The sequence below is a fragment of the Schistocerca gregaria genome, unplaced genomic scaffold (genome assembly GCF_023897955.1).
Source record: "Schistocerca gregaria isolate iqSchGreg1 unplaced genomic scaffold, iqSchGreg1.2 ptg000470l, whole genome shotgun sequence".
Lineage (NCBI taxonomy): Eukaryota > Metazoa > Arthropoda > Insecta > Orthoptera > Acrididae > Schistocerca > Schistocerca gregaria.
Genome location: NW_026061884.1, coordinates 6,221,296 through 6,238,614, shown reverse-complemented (window position 1 = coordinate 6,238,614; position 17,319 = coordinate 6,221,296). Strand labels below are relative to the sequence as shown.

General features: G+C 27.4%; 2 long non-coding RNA genes across 2 annotated transcripts in view; one reads left to right on the top strand and one right to left on the bottom strand.

The window, feature by feature from the left end:
• Positions 1–326: 326 nt before the first annotated feature.
• On the bottom strand, positions 327–16,430 carry LOC126313208 (uncharacterized). The gene is made up of 2 exons (XR_007555080.1): positions 16,322–16,430; positions 327–895 (listed from the first exon to the last, which is right to left on the bottom strand). It is a non-coding gene; the product is annotated as an uncharacterized LOC126313208 (long non-coding RNA).
• LOC126313204 (uncharacterized) overlaps positions 5,602–17,319 on the top strand; it is a 16,167-nt gene continuing 4,449 nt past the window's right edge. Inside the window, exon 1 of the long non-coding RNA XR_007555077.1 lies at positions 5,602–6,393. This is a non-coding gene — a long non-coding RNA (uncharacterized LOC126313204). The remainder of the gene's footprint in view (positions 6,394–17,319) is intronic.

The following is a 17,319-nucleotide window of genomic DNA, read 5'->3' as shown; positions in this document are numbered from 1 at the left end:
ATTTGTTATCATTTTCAATTTAAGTTTTTTATTTCAATTGTTCCTTTTTCTGCTCTTTTAATAAGGTTAGGTTTAAATGAGAAGAAGTTTATTTGATTAAACAAGATTAATGTAGCTGAAAATATAATGAATAGTGAGAATCATATAAGAGGGGATATTTGAGGGATTTGGATATAATTTCCCCATCAGAAGTAGTCGTTAATTTACTATTATTTGGTTTAAGAGACCATTACTTACTTTCAGTCATCTGATGAATTTCAAGGTGTACTAATTTTTTTTAGTTACTTTAGATTGACACTCTAATGTTATTTATTTTAACTAACTCCTTAAATTATCTTAGATAATCACTTAATAAATAAATTTACTGAAGTTCTTTCAATTACAATTGGTATAAATCTGTGGTTTGCTCCACAGATTTCTGAGCATTGTCCAAAGAATAATCCAGGTCGATTTATTGTGAATGTTCCTTGATTTAACCGACCTGGCGTTGCATCAATTTTAACCCCTAATGCAGGAACTGCTCATGAGTGTAGAACATCTGATGCTCTTGTTAATACTCGTACTTCTGTATTTATTGGTAGGATTGTTCGGTTATCTACATCTAGTAGTCGGAATCCATCATTTTCTAGGTCTTGTTCTGGTGTTATATAAGTGTCAAATTCTACGTCTATGAAGTCTGAATATTCATATCTTCAATATCATTGTCGTCCAATGGTTTTAATTGTAATTATTGCATCTACTGAATCATCAAGTCAATATAATAGTCGTAATGATGGAAGGGCAATAAAAATTAATGTAATTGCTGGTAAAGCTGTTCAGATTGTTTCAATTAAATGTCCATGAAGTATATTACGGTTAGTATAGGCAATAAATAATATATAACTTAGGGCATAACCTACAATTACTGTAATTAATAATAATACGACCATAGTATGATCATGAAAGAATGATAATTGCTCCATTAATGGTGAAGCTCCATCTTGAAGAGATAAATTTGATCATGTTGCCATTAATAAATATTTTCTAATAAAAGGTCAAACCTTTATTTGTAGAGCTTAAATCTACTGCACTAATCTGCCATATTAGAATCTAGAGATTAATGGTAATTCTGAGTAACTATGTTCTGCAGGAGGGTTATTTTGTAGTCATTCTGTTGATCTTCTTATGTTAGCTCTAAATATAATTGCTCGGTTTGTAATCATTCTTTCTCATATAATTACAATGAATATAATGATTCCTACAATAGAAATTGTAGACCCAATTCTTGATACTACGTTTCATGATGTATATGCGTCTGGGTAGTCAGAGTATCGTCGAGGTATTCCTGCTAATCCTAGGAAGTGTTGAGGAAAGAATGTTAAATTTACTCCAATGAATATAATTGTAAATTGGATTTTTAATCATGTATTATTTATAGTTAATCCTGTAAATTGTGGATATCATTGAATGACACCTCCTATAATTGCAAATACTGCTCCTATAGATAATACATAATGAAAGTGGGCTACTACATAATATGTATCATGTAATACAATATCAAGTGATGAATTTGCTAATACTAATCCTGTTAATCCACCAATTGTAAATAGGAAAATAAATCCTAGAGCTCATAATAATGGTGGATTGAACTTGAATTTAGTTCCATATAATGTAGCTAATCATCTAAATACCTTAATTCCTGTAGGTACAGCAATAATTATTGTTGCTGATGTAAAATATGCTCGTGTGTCAACATCCATTCCTACTGTAAATATATGATGTGCTCATACAATAAATCCTATTAGTCCAATTGATAGTATAGCATAAATTATACCTAATGTTCCAAATGATTCAATTTTTCCTCTTTCTTGACATACAATATGTGAAATAATTCCGAACCCCGGTAGAATTAAAATATAAACTTCTGGGTGTCCAAAGAATCAAAATAGATGTTGATATAGAATTGGGTCACCCCCTCCTGTAGGGTCAAAGAATGATGTATTTAAATTTCGATCTGTTAATAATATAGTAATAGCTCCTGCTAAAACTGGAAGTGAAAGAAGGAGAAGTAATGCTGTAATAGCTACAGATCATACAAATAAAGGTGTTTGATCTAAAGTTATACTTTCTGATCGTATATTAATTGCTGTTGTAATGAAATTCACTGCACCAAGAATAGATGATACACCTGCTAAGTGCAGTGAAAAAATAGCTAGATCTACAGATGCACCCCCGTGTGCAATAGCTCCTGCTAGAGGAGGGTAAACTGTTCATCCTGTACCAGCACCATTATCTACTATAGAAGATGTAAGAAGAAGGGTTAGTGAAGGTGGTAGTAATCAAAAACTTATATTATTTATTCGTGGAAATGCTATATCTGGTGCACCAATTATTAGTGGAACAAGTCAATTACCAAATCCACCAATTATAATAGGTATTACTATAAAGAAAATTATTACGAATGCGTGAGCTGTAATAATAACATTATAAATCTGGTCATCCCCAATTAGAGATCCGGGTTGGCCAAGTTCAGCACGAATAAGTATTCTTATTGATGTTCCTACTATTCCTGCTCATGCTCCAAATATGAAGTATAAAGTACCAATGTCCTTATGGTTTGTTGAGAATAATCATTTTTGCGGTAAGATGGCTGAATTTTAGGTGGTAGACTGTAAATCTACTTATGAGATGTTTTCTCTCTTATCATATTTAGGTCTTATATTCAATTATGATTCTAGACTGCAATTCTAGAGGTGTAAAATTTTACTAAGGCCTAAAAGATTATTCTTTTAATTATAACTTTGAAGGTTATTAGTTTGATTAACTTAAGTCCTTAGTATAATGAAATTAAGGTTGATGTTGAAATCAATCCTATTGTTGAAATTATTACTGTTATAGGAAGAATGATTCTTGATTTTTGGGACTTTATCTTTATAGATCACGAATTTTCTGTGTATGATATAATTAGAGCTGAGAATCTAATACGTATATAGTAGTAGAGTGTAATTGTAGTTAATACAACTATAATAGTTATAATAGTTGTTATATTGTTTTCTATTAATGATTGTATTACAATTCATTTTGGTAAGAATCCAAGGAATGGTGGTAGTCCACCTAAAGATAATAAAGATAAGAATATTATGAATTTAATTTCGGTTTTTATATTTCTGGCTGAATAAATTTGATTTAAGAAAAATAAATTTATTTGCTTACATAATAAAACTATAATTAATCTTAATAGTGAGTAAATAATGAAGTATAGTTCTCAGATGTTTTCTCTGACTGTTAATGATCTAATTATTCAACCTAGATGTCTGATTGATGAATATGCTAAAAGTTGTCGTAAGGATGTTTGATTTAAACCTCCTATTGCCCCAATAATAATTCTTAAGATAATAATTGTTCAAATAAAAGTTCTTAATTGAATACAATAAGATAAGACCATAATTGGGGCGATTTTTTGTCATGTTATTAATGTTAAACAATTATTTCATCTTGATGCTCCTATAACTTCTGGAAATCAGAAATGGAAAGGTGCAGCTCCAATCTTTAATAATAGTCTAGATCTAATTATTATTGATGGGATAAATTCTGTTTCCCATCCCATGGGATATTTTATTTGAATCAGCAAAATTGAAAATAATAATATTGTCGATGCTATTGCTTGGACAATAAAATATTTAATTGATGATTCATTTATTATTATATTTTTATTTCTTGTTAGGAGCGGAATAAATGAAAGTAAGTTGATCTCAAGTCCTATTCAAACCCCAAATCAGGAATTTGATGAAATGGACAGGATCGTTCCTATCATTAATTTTGATAGGAAGAGAAGTTTTGTAGAGTTGTTGGTCATTAAAAAGGAGAGGATTGATACCTCTATAAATGGGGTATGAACCCATTAGCTTGTTTAGCTTACCTTTTTACATTAAGGTGTATGATGCACGTTAGTTTTTGATACTAAAGGAGGTAGTTTCATTCTATCTTACGTAATTTTAATGAAGGTAATTTTATTTACTTTATTTACCCTATCAAGGTAACCCTTTAATCAGGCACTTCATTTATTTAATATATAAATCGAAAGTTTTTTTTGAAATTCTTTTATGTATTATTTTGTTTAATTAGGATTAATTTATCCTGCTCATTTTATTTTTTTTATATATATATATAATAAATAATTTATATTAATATATTACATTTAATTGAAATTAAAGTATTATAAGTTCATCTTACCATTATCAATAGATTATTTTAATGTAATTATTTACCTAGGATTATAGCTACTTATGTTTTTAGCTTAAAATAGGTTATTATAATATAATATTTATAATAATATGTAATTTAATATTTAATATTATTATAATTGGATATAATAAATAAAATTATTAATTTAAATATAAAATATTATAATTAATATAAATAATTATATTAATTATAATAATATAATTATGTAAATTATCTATAATTAGATTTTTTAACTAATATATATGTAAGTTAACTTAATATAAAAAAAAGAATTCATATGAATAACATATTATATTAAATTACATAATTGTATAAAATATATTTATTATATTATTTAATCTTTCTTTATTTTTTAGTGAAAAGAAAGATTTTGGATTTAGCAATTGATTTAGTATCGGCATAATTCGTGCCAGCAGCCGCGGTTATACGATTGATACAAGTGAATATTATTGGTTAAAACAGTTGTTTATATTATTAGGGTTGAAATATAAATTTGTAAGGTGAAATGTTAAAATTTATTTGTGGCCCTTTTTATGAATCTGTGAAATTTAAATAATAAACTAGGATTAGATACCCTATTATTTTAAATGTTAATAATATTTACCAGGGTACTATTAGTTAAGGTCTTTAAACCCAAAGAATTTGGCGGTATCTCATTCCATTCAGAGGAACCTACCCCATGATTGATAATACACGATTTACTCTACTTAATTTATTTGTTTGTATATCTCCGTTATCAGAGAATCTTTTTAGAGTAATAATTCTCAAAATTTATAATTATAAAATATTTCAGGTCAAGGTGCAGCTTATAGTTACACGATAGTTACACGATTTACTCTACTTAATTTATTTGTTTGTATATCTCCGTTATCAGAGAATCTTTTTAGAGTAATAATTCTCAAAATTTATAATTATAAAATATTTCAGGTCAAGGTGCAGCTTATAGTTAAGAGGAGATGGGTTACAATAGATTTTTGTTTATAACGGATTTGATAGTGAAATACTGTTAATGAAGGTGGATTTGATAGTAATTTAATTTATTTAATTTAACTGATATTGGCTCTGAGATGTGTACACATCGCCCGTCGCTCTCATTATTGATTATTCTATTTTATTTTAAAGTAGCTTCAATTTAGATGAGATAAGTCGTAACATAGTAGATGTACTGGAAAGTGTATCTAGGAAGAGTTTCAAGATATAACTTATTAGTAAAGTGTTTCATTTACACTGAAAATTTTTCTGTGCAAATCAGGATATCTTGATTATTTATTTTATTATATTTATTTTTTGTTCATTTAATTATTTAATATAAATAATTTTATTGTATTTTTGTCTTAGTATATTTTATAGAATTGATTTTTTAAATTATAGTTTATTGGTGTATTGTAAGTGTTTTATGAAATATTATTTTAAATTTTTTTAAGTAGATTTTATTTATTGTACCTTTTGTATCAGGGTTTATCAAAATTTTAGTATTTATTTTACTTGTCTCGATTTGGGTTGATTTATAAATAATTTATAGTTAATGTATCATAATTATTATTAAATTATTTATAGAAATGAGATGTTAATCGTTTCCCAAGATATCTAGTTTCTTAAGAAAAAATTTAATTTTTTAAAGTTATTTGTTTTTATTTAATTTTTTAAGTAAAAATATTAACTTATTTATTCTTTAAGGGATAAGCTTTGAAGTTAATAACCATTAATTTATTTTATAGAAATATAATAGTAAGCTTTAAACCAGCTATCTTTAAGATTACGTTTTAGTTCATTATTTTTTATTTTGATTTTATAAATATTTTAGGTTTTTTATTAAGATTATTAATTTAATTTTAAAATTTTTGTAATAATGATAGAATTAGTATATTTATTTGTATGAAATTTTTACCTTGTGAACTTATTATAAGGAACTAGGCAAAATTGATTTCCGCCTGTTTATCAAAAACATGTCCTCTTGTTTATATTTTGAGGTCTGGCCTGCTCACTGAGCGTATTTTTAAAGAGCCGCGGTATTTTGACCGTGCAAAGGTAGCATAATCATTAGTCTCTTAATTAGTGGCTGGAATGAATGGCTTGACGAGAAATCAACTGTCTCTTAATAAATTTTTGAATTTAACTTTTGAGTCAAAAGGCTTAAATTCTTCTTTAGGACGAGAAGACCATATAGAGGTTGACATTTTACTTTTATATAGTTTTTTGTTTGTCTTTCTATATTTAATGATGATGTTTTGTTGGGGTGACATGAAGAATAGATAAACTCTTCATTATTATATCATTTATTTATGTTTGTTATTTTGATCCATAATTTATGATCATAAGATTAAGTTACCTTAGGGATAACAGCGTAATTGTTTTTGAGAGCTCATATCGACAAAGCAGATTGCGACCTCGATGTTGGATTAAGAAAAATTTTTGGTGCAGGAGCCCAATGATAAGGTCTGTTCGACCTTTAAATTCTTACATGATCTGAGTTCAGACCGGCGTGAGCCAGGTCGGTTTCTATCCTAAGATTGTTAATCCATATTAGTACGAAAGGACCATATGGTTAAATTATTTTTTGTTATATTGATTAATATTAATTTATTTACTATTTTGACAGATTAATGTGTTGAATTTAGAATTCATTTATGTAGATTTTTTCTACAAATAGTATTGATACTTTATGATTTATTTATATTTATTTTGAATTTTCTTTTATTGGTTATTTGTGTTTTAATTAGTGTTGCCTTTTTAACTTTATTAGAGCGTAAGGTTTTAGGTTATATTCAGATTCGAAAGGGTCCAGATAAGGTAGGTTTTGTTGGAATTCCTCAGCCATTTAGAGATGCTATTAAGTTAATTTGTAAGGAGCAGCCAATTCCTATTATATCTAATTACCTACTTTATTATTTTTCCCCTGTTTTTAATTTAATGATTTCTTTAGCCGTTTGAGTAATTTTTCCTTATTTAACTTATATGTGTTCTTTTTCATATGGATTTTTATTTTTTTTATGTTGTACTAGATTAGGTGTTTATACTGTTATAATTGCTGGTTGATCTTCTAATTCAAATTATTCATTATTAGGTTCTCTTCGTTCTGTTGCTCAAACAATTTCTTATGAAGTTAGTTTAGCTTTAATTTTATTGTCTTTAATTATTTTAATTGGTAGTTTTAATATGTTTGATTTTATAAACTATCAGCTTTATTGTTGATTTATTATTATTTCTTTTCCTTTAGCTTTAGCTTGTTTTGCTTCTTGCTTAGCTGAAACTAATCGTACTCCTTTTGATTTTGCTGAAGGGGAATCTGAGTTAGTTTCAGGATTTAATATTGAGTATGGTGCGGGTGGTTTTACTTTAATTTTTTTAGCTGAATATACTAGAATTGTCTTCATAAGAATGTTATTGGCTTTAATTTTTTTGGGCGGTGATTTTTATTCTTTTATATTTTTTATTAAGCTTGCTATTATATCTTTTGGTTTTATTTGGGTTCGTGGAACATTACCACGGTTCCGTTATGATAAATTAATGTACTTAGCTTGAAAAAGTTTTTTACCTTTATCTTTGAATTTTTTTATTTTCTTTGTTGGTTTAAAGATTTTATTTATCTCATTTGTTTAGTCAAATTTTTTGAGAAAAGTTAATAGAAGAGTTAAACTTCTAATTTTATGTTTTCAAAACATATGCTTTTCCTAAGCTAATTAACTTTATTCCTTAATTAATTTATCTCATGCGTTTGCGACATGGACATTAATTAAGAAATATGTGAAGTAAATAATTGTTAAGATTTGACCTGTTATAATATAAGGTTCTTCAACAGGTCGTTTACCAATTCACGTTAGTAAGCATACAACAACTACTATAATTCAGAATAAAATTTGATTAATAGGGTAAAATTGAATGCCTCGGAATGGTGTTTTATTATAAAATGGTAAAATTATTAAGATTCTAATTGATAAAAATAATGCAATAACACCTCCTAACTTATTAGGGATAGATCGTAGAATTGCATATGCAAATAGGAAATATCATTCTGGTTGAATGTGAACTGGTGTTACTAATGGGTTGGCAGGTACAAAGTTATCTGGATCTCCTAATAGGTAAGGATTAATTAAACATAGTATAATTAATAATGATGTTATTATTACAAATGTAATAGAATCCTTAAAGGTAAAGTATGGATGGAATGGAATTTTTTCAATATCTCCATTTAGTCCAAGAGGATTATTAGATCCTGTTTGGTGAAGAAAAAGTAAATGAATTGCTGCTATAGCAGCAATAATAAATGGTAATACAAAATGGAATGTGAAGAATCGATTTAATGTTGCATTATCAACAGCGAATCCTCCTCATACTCATTGGACTAAATCTGTTCCTAAGTATGGGATTGCTGATAATAAATAAGTAATTACTGTTGCACCTCAAAAAGATATTTGGCCTCAGGGTAAGACATATCCTATAAATGCAGTTGCTATAACTAAAGATAAAATCACTGTACCAATTATTCAGGTATGTATATATATATAAGATCCATAGTAAATTCCCCGTCCTACATGTAAGTAAATACAAATAAAAAATATAGATGCTCCATTTGCGTGTAAGGTTCGGATAATTCAACCATTATTTACGTCTCGGCAGATGTGTACTACACTACTGAATGCTATTTCAATATTTGATGTATAATGTATAGCTAAAAATAGTCCAGTTACGATTTGAATTACCAAACATAACCCTAATAGGGATCCAAAATTTCATCAAAATGAAATATTTGTTGGGGCAGGTAAGTCAATTAAAGAGTTATTAATAATTTTAATTAAAGGATGTCTTAATCGTAAGGGTTTATTCATTAGTAATTATCTTATTTTATGAATAGGTCCCTGATTAATATTGGTGATTTTAACAACTGCTAGTAGTGCTAAAAATAAATAAATTATTATTATTATTGTAATAATGAATGTTGGTCTATTATATAATTTTTCTAAAGATATTGTTATTTCTTGATAATTGATTGAATTATCAATATTTATAGTTTCGGTGTTTTTGAAAAAGTCTATAAAAATAGATATATCTAGAATAATTAATATTAATATGATAAATACTGACATTATTAATGTAATAATTATAGTGATTGATTTAGGCTGAAATATTTCGTTTGATGCAATTCTTGTAATGTAAATAAATAATACTAGTATACCACCAAGAAATGTTAAAAATAAAATATATGATAATCAATATCTTTCTATTATTGTTCCTGTTATTAATCCAACTAGGAAGGTTTGAAGGATAATAAAAAGCATTATTGATATTGGGTGTCTTAATTTAATAAAATTAATATTTATTACATTTGATAATGATATAATTATTATTTTGATCATTTCAGGGGTTAGTTTATTTAAAATACCGGTTTTGGGGACCGATGATGGAAGCTTTTCCACCTCTGAAGTTTTAAAAGTGGGGGCTGGACTTATTTCCGGTTTACAAGACCGGCGTTTTTTTTTAAACTATTAAAACTAATGTTTATATTCTCTATTTTTACTTCTTTATTGATTTATTTTGCTGGTGTTTATGTTTTTTCTTCTAAACGTAAACATTTATTAATGGTTCTTTTGAGATTAGAATATATTGTTCTTTCTTTATTTATGTTAGTTATTGTTTTTCTTATTGAGTTTGATTATGATTATTTTTTTCCTGTTATTTTTTTAGTTTTTTCTGTTTGTGAGGGTGCTTTAGGTCTTTCTATTTTAGTTTCAATAATTCGTTCTCATGGTAATGATTTTTTTAATTCTTTTGGTTTATCTTTATGTTAAAGTATTTATTTATAACTATTTTTTGATCCCTCTTTGTTTATTAAATAATTGTTGATGGTTGGTTCATTCTTTAATGTTTCTGTCGGGTTTTGTTTTTATAATTTGTGTTTATTCATATGCTGATTTGAATATAATTAGATATTATTTTGGTATTGATTATTTTTCTTTTAGTTTGATTTTACTTAGTTTTTGGATTTGTTCTTTAATAATCACTGCTAGAGGTTCAGTTTATTTAAGTTCATATCATTCTAATTTTTTTGTTTTTATGGTTTTGATTTTAATAATTATGCTTTATTGTTCATTTGCTAGATTAAGTCTTCTTTCTTTTTATATTTTTTTTGAGGCTAGATTAGTTCCTACTTTACTTTTAATTTTGGGTTGGGGTTATCAACCTGAGCGTTTGCAGGCTGGTGTTTATTTAATTTTTTATACTTTGGTTGCTAGATTACCTTTATTATTAGTTTTATTTAAGGTTTATGATTTTTCTAATACTTTATATTTTCCTTTATTGGTTGATTTTGGTTCTTATTATTTTATGTTTTATGTATTTATAATTTTGGCTTTTTTAGTTAAGATACCTATGTTTTTGGTTCATTTATGACTTCCTAAGGCTCATGTAGAGGCCCCTATTTCAGGTAGAATAATTCTTGCTGGTGTTTTATTAAAGTTAGGTGGTTATGGTATTTTTCGTGTTATAAAGGTTAATTCTTATTTGGGTTTAAAGTTTAATTATTTTTGATTGTCTTTAGGTTTATCTGGGGGTGTTATTGTAAGATTTATTTGTTTTCGTCAGGTTGATTTAAAGTCTTTAATTGCATATTCTTCTGTTGCTCATATAAGAATGGTTATTGGTGGATTGATGCCTATGAATTGATGAGGTTGTGTAGGTTCTCTTTCTCTAATGGTTGGTCATGGTTTATGTTCTTCTGGTTTATTTTGTTTATCTAATATTATTTATGAACGTTTAGGTAGACGAAGATTATTAATTAACAAGGGTATAATTAATTTGATGCCAAGAATGGCTTTATGATGATTTCTTTTAAGATCATCAAATATGGCTGCTCCTTCTTCTTTAAATTTGGTAGGTGAAATTAGATTATTAAATAGAATTATATCTTGATCTTCTTTTAGATTCTTTGCTTTGATTTTTGTATCTTTTTTTAGAGCTGTTTATACTTTGTATATATTTTCTTATTCTCAGCATGGGAATTATTATTCTGGTGTTTATACTTGTTCTCTTGGTTATTTTCGTGAATATCGTCTTTTACTTTTACATTGATTGCCTTTAAATATTCTCTGTTTAAAGGGTGAATATTTCTTTGTTTAGTTTACTTAAGTATTTTAATTAAAAATATTGTTTTGTGGAATCAATGATATGAAGTTTTTCATCTTAGGCCGTGAATTTATTTTCTATTTGTTCTTTGAGTTTTTTTTCTTTGTTTATTTCGAGAACTATAATTTTTATTTTAGGTATTTATTATTTAATAATTGATTATAGAGTTTTTGTTGAGTGAGAGCTTTTCAATTTAAATGGTTCTATAGTTGTTATAACTTTAATTTTGGATTGAATATCTCTTATTTTTATATCTTTTGTTATATATATTTCTTCTTTGGTTATTTATTATAGAGAGGATTATATATCTGGTGAAAAGAATTTAAATCGTTTTATTATTATTGTTTTAATATTTATTCTTTCTATAGGTTTTTCAATTATTAGTCCTAATTTAATTAGAATTTTATTAGGTTGAGATGGTTTAGGTTTAGTTTCTTATTGTTTAGTTATTTATTATCAAAATGTAAAATCTTATAGTGCTGGTATATTAACTGCACTTTCTAATCGTATTGGTGATGTTGCTATTTTAATTTCTATTGCATGAATGTTAAATTTTGGTGGTTGAAATTATATTTATTATTATGATTTTATTTCTAATTCTTTTGAAATAAAGCTCATTACTATATTAATTGTTTTAGCAGCTATAACTAAGAGAGCTCAGGTTCCTTTCTCTTCATGACTTCCTGCTGCTATAGCAGCTCCTACTCCTGTTACTGCTTTAGTTCATTCTTCTACTCTTGTTACTGCTGGTGTTTATTTATTAATTCGTTTTAGACCAATATTGGATACTTATAATTGTGGTTGATTTTTACTTTTAATTGGTTGTATAACTATATTTATGGCTGGATTGGGCGCTAATTTTGAGTTTGATTTAAAGAAGATTATTGCTCTTTCTACTTTAAGACAACTTGGTTTAATAATAAGAATTTTGGCTATAGGTTATCCAAAGCTTGCATTTTTTCATTTATTGGCTCATGCTTTATTTAAGGCATTATTATTTATATGTGCAGGTTCAATAATTCATAATTTGAAGGATTCTCAGGATATTCGTTTTATAGGATCAATTGTTAATTTCATACCTTTAACTTCAGTTTGTTTTAATGTTTCTAGTTTATCTTTGTGTGGAATACCTTTTTTAGCGGGATTTTATTCAAAGGATTTAATTCTTGAGATGGTTTGTTTAAGATGAATTAATTGTTTAATTTTTGTTCTTTATTTTTTTCTACTGGTTTAACTGCTTCTTATTCTTTTCGTTTGTTTTATTATTCAATATCTGGTGATAATAATTTTTATTCTAGATTTTCTTTTGATGATAAGGGTTATTATATTTCATTTGGAATAATTGGTCTATTGTTTGTTGCTGTTTTTGGTGGTAGTCTTTTATCTTGATTAATTTTTCCTATTCCTCATGTGATTGCTTTACCTTATTATTTAAAGTTTTTAACTATTACAGTTGTTATTTTAGGTGCTTATTTAGGTTATCTTATTTCTAATTTTGATTTTTCTCATAATTTATTTTCTTTAAGTATACTTTCTTTTGTTAGATTTGCTGGTTCTATATGATTTATACCTTTTCTTTCAACTAAGTTTATTAGATATATTCCTTTAAAAATAGGTTATTATTCATCTAAGTCATTTGATTATGGTTGAGGTGAATTACTTGGTGGTCAAGGTTTATATAGATTATTTATTTATTTAATTGGTTATATTCAAGGTTGATATGATTCTAATTTCAAGATTTATCTTTTAACTTTTATTTTTTGAATATTTATTTTGGTAATATTGTTTTTCGTTTACTTAAATAGCTTATAATTAGAGCGTGACACTGAAGATGTTAAAGAAGTATTTTTACTTTTAAGTATTTATAAATATAGATATATTATTTTTACAGTGAAAATGTAATGTTTTATTTAAACTATATAAATTCTAGAAATGTTAACGGAGTTTAACCGCTAATATAAAAAGTTAGCAGCTTTCATATTGGCTTTACATTTCCTTAATTGGAACTATTATACTTCAATTATATTATTAACAGTAATACGCCTCTTTTTGGCTTCAATTAATAAGAATAAGGGTAGTACATACCAATCTTCCAGGTCGAAACTGACTGCAATATTTCGCTTCTTATTCTATTTAAGGTTGATTGATAATATCAATACTTTTTGAATGCAACCCAAATGTTATATTTAACTACAACCCTTTATTCTGCTCATTGTAATGCTCCTTGGTTTCATTCATGGTATAGTCCTCCTAATAGAACTAGAATAAAAAATATTGTTGATACTGTTCAGATTATATTGTCTGAAGTTTTAAAAATAATTACAATTGGTAGAATTAGTGCAATTTCTACATCAAAAATTAAAAAGATTACTGTGATTAGGAAGAATCGTATTGAGAATGGTATTCGTGCTGATCTTTTTGGATCAAACCCACATTCAACTGGTGATCTTTTTTCTCGATCATTAATTAATTATTTGATAGTGTTGTTGCCAGGATTATAACAATTATTGGAATAATAAATCTAATGAAAACTCTTGTTGATAGAATTAGAATTGTTTTTCTTGATTTATATCAAGTTTTCTGATTGGAAGTCAAATGTACTATTTATACTAGAAAAACAATTATCTACCTCATCAATAAATAGAGATATATAAGAATAATCATACTACGTCTACGAAGTGTCAGTATCATGCTGCTGCTTCAAATCCAAAGTGATGTCTTGGTGAAAATTGATTTATTGAGTGTCGAAGTAGACATGTTGATAAAAAGATTGTTCCAATAATTACGTGTAAACCATGGAATCCTGTTGCAACAAAGAATGTTGATCCATAAACTGCATCTGCAATGGTAAAAGGTGCTTTGCAATATTCATATGCTTGAAGTATTGTAAAGTATAGTCCTAATAACACTGTGAAGAATAATCCTTGTAGTGCTTGAGTATGATTAGATTCCATTAAACTATGATGTGCTCATGTTACTGTTACTCCTGATGCTAAAAGAATAGCTGTATTAAGTAATGGAATTTGTATAGGGTTAAAGGGTTGAATTCCTATTGGAGGTCATAGTATTCCTAGTTCAATTGTTGGTGCTAATCTTCTTCTAAAGAATGCTCAAAAAAAAGAAACGAAAAATAATACCTCTGATGCCATAAATAAAATTATTCCTCATCGTAATCCAATTGATACAAATCCTGTATGTAATCCTTGATATGTTCCTTCTCGTACTACATCTCGTCATCATTGAATTATAGTTAGTAGGGTAATTCCAAATCCAATTATGAATAAGTTAATATTAAATAGGTGGAATCATTTTGCTAGTCCTGATACTAGGACTATTGCTCCAATTGCTCCTGTTAATGGTCAAGGTCTATAGTCTACTAAGTGGAATGGGTGGTTTGAGTGAGCTGTTAACATAGGTTTAATTTACTTCTCTAGAATATAGAGTTCTTAGAATTGAGAAAACATAGGCTTGAATTATTGCTACTGCTGATTCTAGAATTAATAGAAGTATTTGTCCAATAATTAGTAATGAGATTAAGTTTATTGCTATAGATGGTCCTGTGTTTCCTAATAAGGTTAATAATAAGTGTCCTGCAATTATATTTGCTGCCAACCGTACTGCTAATGTACCTGGTCGAATAACATTACTAATTGTTTCAATTAGTACTATAAATGATATTAATGCAGGCGGTGTACCTTGTGGTACAAGGTGTGTAAATATATGATTAGTATGGTTAATTCATCCAAATAATATAAATCTTAGCCATATAGGTAGGGCAATTGCAAATGTTAATGCTAAATGTCTTGTTCTAGTAAAAATATAAGGGAATAATCCTATGAAATTGTTAAATAATATTATAATAAAAATTGAGATGAAAATGAATGTTGTTCCATTAAATGATTTTGGTCCAAGAAGTGTTTTAAATTCATTATGTAAGGTTAAATTTAGTTTATTTCAGATAATGTTAATTCGTGATGGTGTAAGTCAAAATAGTGATGGGATTAATAATAGTCCTAGAAATGTTCTAGTTCAATTTAATGATAAATTAAAGATGTTAGTTGATGGGTCAAATGTTGAGAATAGATTTGTTATCATTTTCAATTTAAGTTTTTTATTTCAATTGTTCCTTTTTCTGCTCTTTTAATAAGGTTAGGTTTAAATGAGAAGAAGTTTATTTGATTAAACAAGATTAATGTAGCTGAAAATATAATGAATAGTGAGAATCATATAAGAGGGGATATTTGATGGATTTGGATATAATTTCCGCATCAGAAGTAGTCGTTAATTTACTATTATTTGGTTTAAGAGACCATTACTTACTTTCAGTCATCTGATGAATTTCAAGGTGTACTAATTTTTTTTAGTTACTTTAGATTGACACTCTAATGTTATTTATATTAACTAACTCCTTAAATTATCTTAGATAATCACTTAATAAATAAATTTACTGAAGTTCTTTCAATTACAATTGGTATAAATCTGTGGTTTGCTCCACAGATTTCTGAGCATTGTCCAAAGAATAATCCAGGTCGATTTATTGTGAATGTTCCTTGATTTAACCGACCTGGCGTTGCATCAATTTTAACCCCTAATGCAGGAACTGCTCATGAGTGTAGAACATCTGATGCTCTTGTTAATACTCGTACTTCTGTATTTATTGGTAGGATTGTTCGGTTATCTACATCTAGTAGTCGGAATCCATCATTTTCTAGGGCATGTTCTGGTGTTATATAAGTGTCAAATTCTACGTCTATGAAGTCTGAATATTCATATCTTCAATATCATTGTCGTCCAATGGTTTTAATTGTAATTATTGCATCTACTGAATCATCAAGTAAATATAATAGTCGTAATGATGGAAGGGCAATAAAAATTAATGTAATTGCTGGTAAAGCTGTTCAGATTGTTTCAATTAAATGTCCATGAAGTATATTACGGTTAGTATAGGCAATATATAATATATAACTTAGGGCATAACCTACAATTACTGTAATTAATAATAATACAACCATAGTATGATCATGAAAGAATGATAATTGCTCCATTAATGGTGAAGCTCCATCTTGAAGAGATAAATTTGATCATGTTGCCATTAATAAATATTTTCTAATAAAAGGTCAAACCTTTATTTGTAGAGCTTAAATCTACTGCACTAATCTGCCATATTAGAATCTAGAGATTAATGGTAATTCTGAGTAACTATGTTCTGCAGGAGGGTTATTTTGTAGTCATTCTGTTGATCTTCTTATGTTAGCTCTAAATATAATTGCTCGGTTTGTAATCATTCTTTCTCATATAATTACAATGAATATAATGATTCCTACAATAGAAATTGTAGACCCAATTCTTGATACTACGTTTCATGATGTATATGCGTCTGGGTAGTCAGAGTATCGTCGAGGTCAAAGAATGATGTATTTAAATTTCGATCTGTTAATAATATAGTAATAGCTCCTGCTAAAACTGGAAGTGAAAGAAGGAGAAGTAATGCTGTAATAGCTACAGATCATACAAATAAAGGTGTTTGATCTAAAGTTATACTTTCTGATCGTATATTAATTGCTGTTGTAATGAAATTCACTGCACCAAGAATAGATGATACACCTGCTAAGTGCAGTGAAAAAATAGCTAGATCTACAGATGCACCCCCGTGTGCAATAGCTCCTGCTAGAGGAGGGTAAACTGTTCATCCTGTACCAGCACCATTATCTACTATAGAAGATGTAAGAAGAAGGGTTAGTGAAGGTGGTAGTAATCAAAAACTTATATTATTTATTCGTGGAAATGCTATATCTGGTGCACCAATTATTAGTGGAACAAGTCAATTACCAAATCCACCAATTATAATAGGTATTACTATAAAGAAAATTATTACGAATGCGTGAGCTGTAATAATAACATTATAAATCTGGTCATCCCCAATTAGAGATCCGGGTTGGCCAAGTTCAGCACGAATAAGTATTCTTATTGATGTTC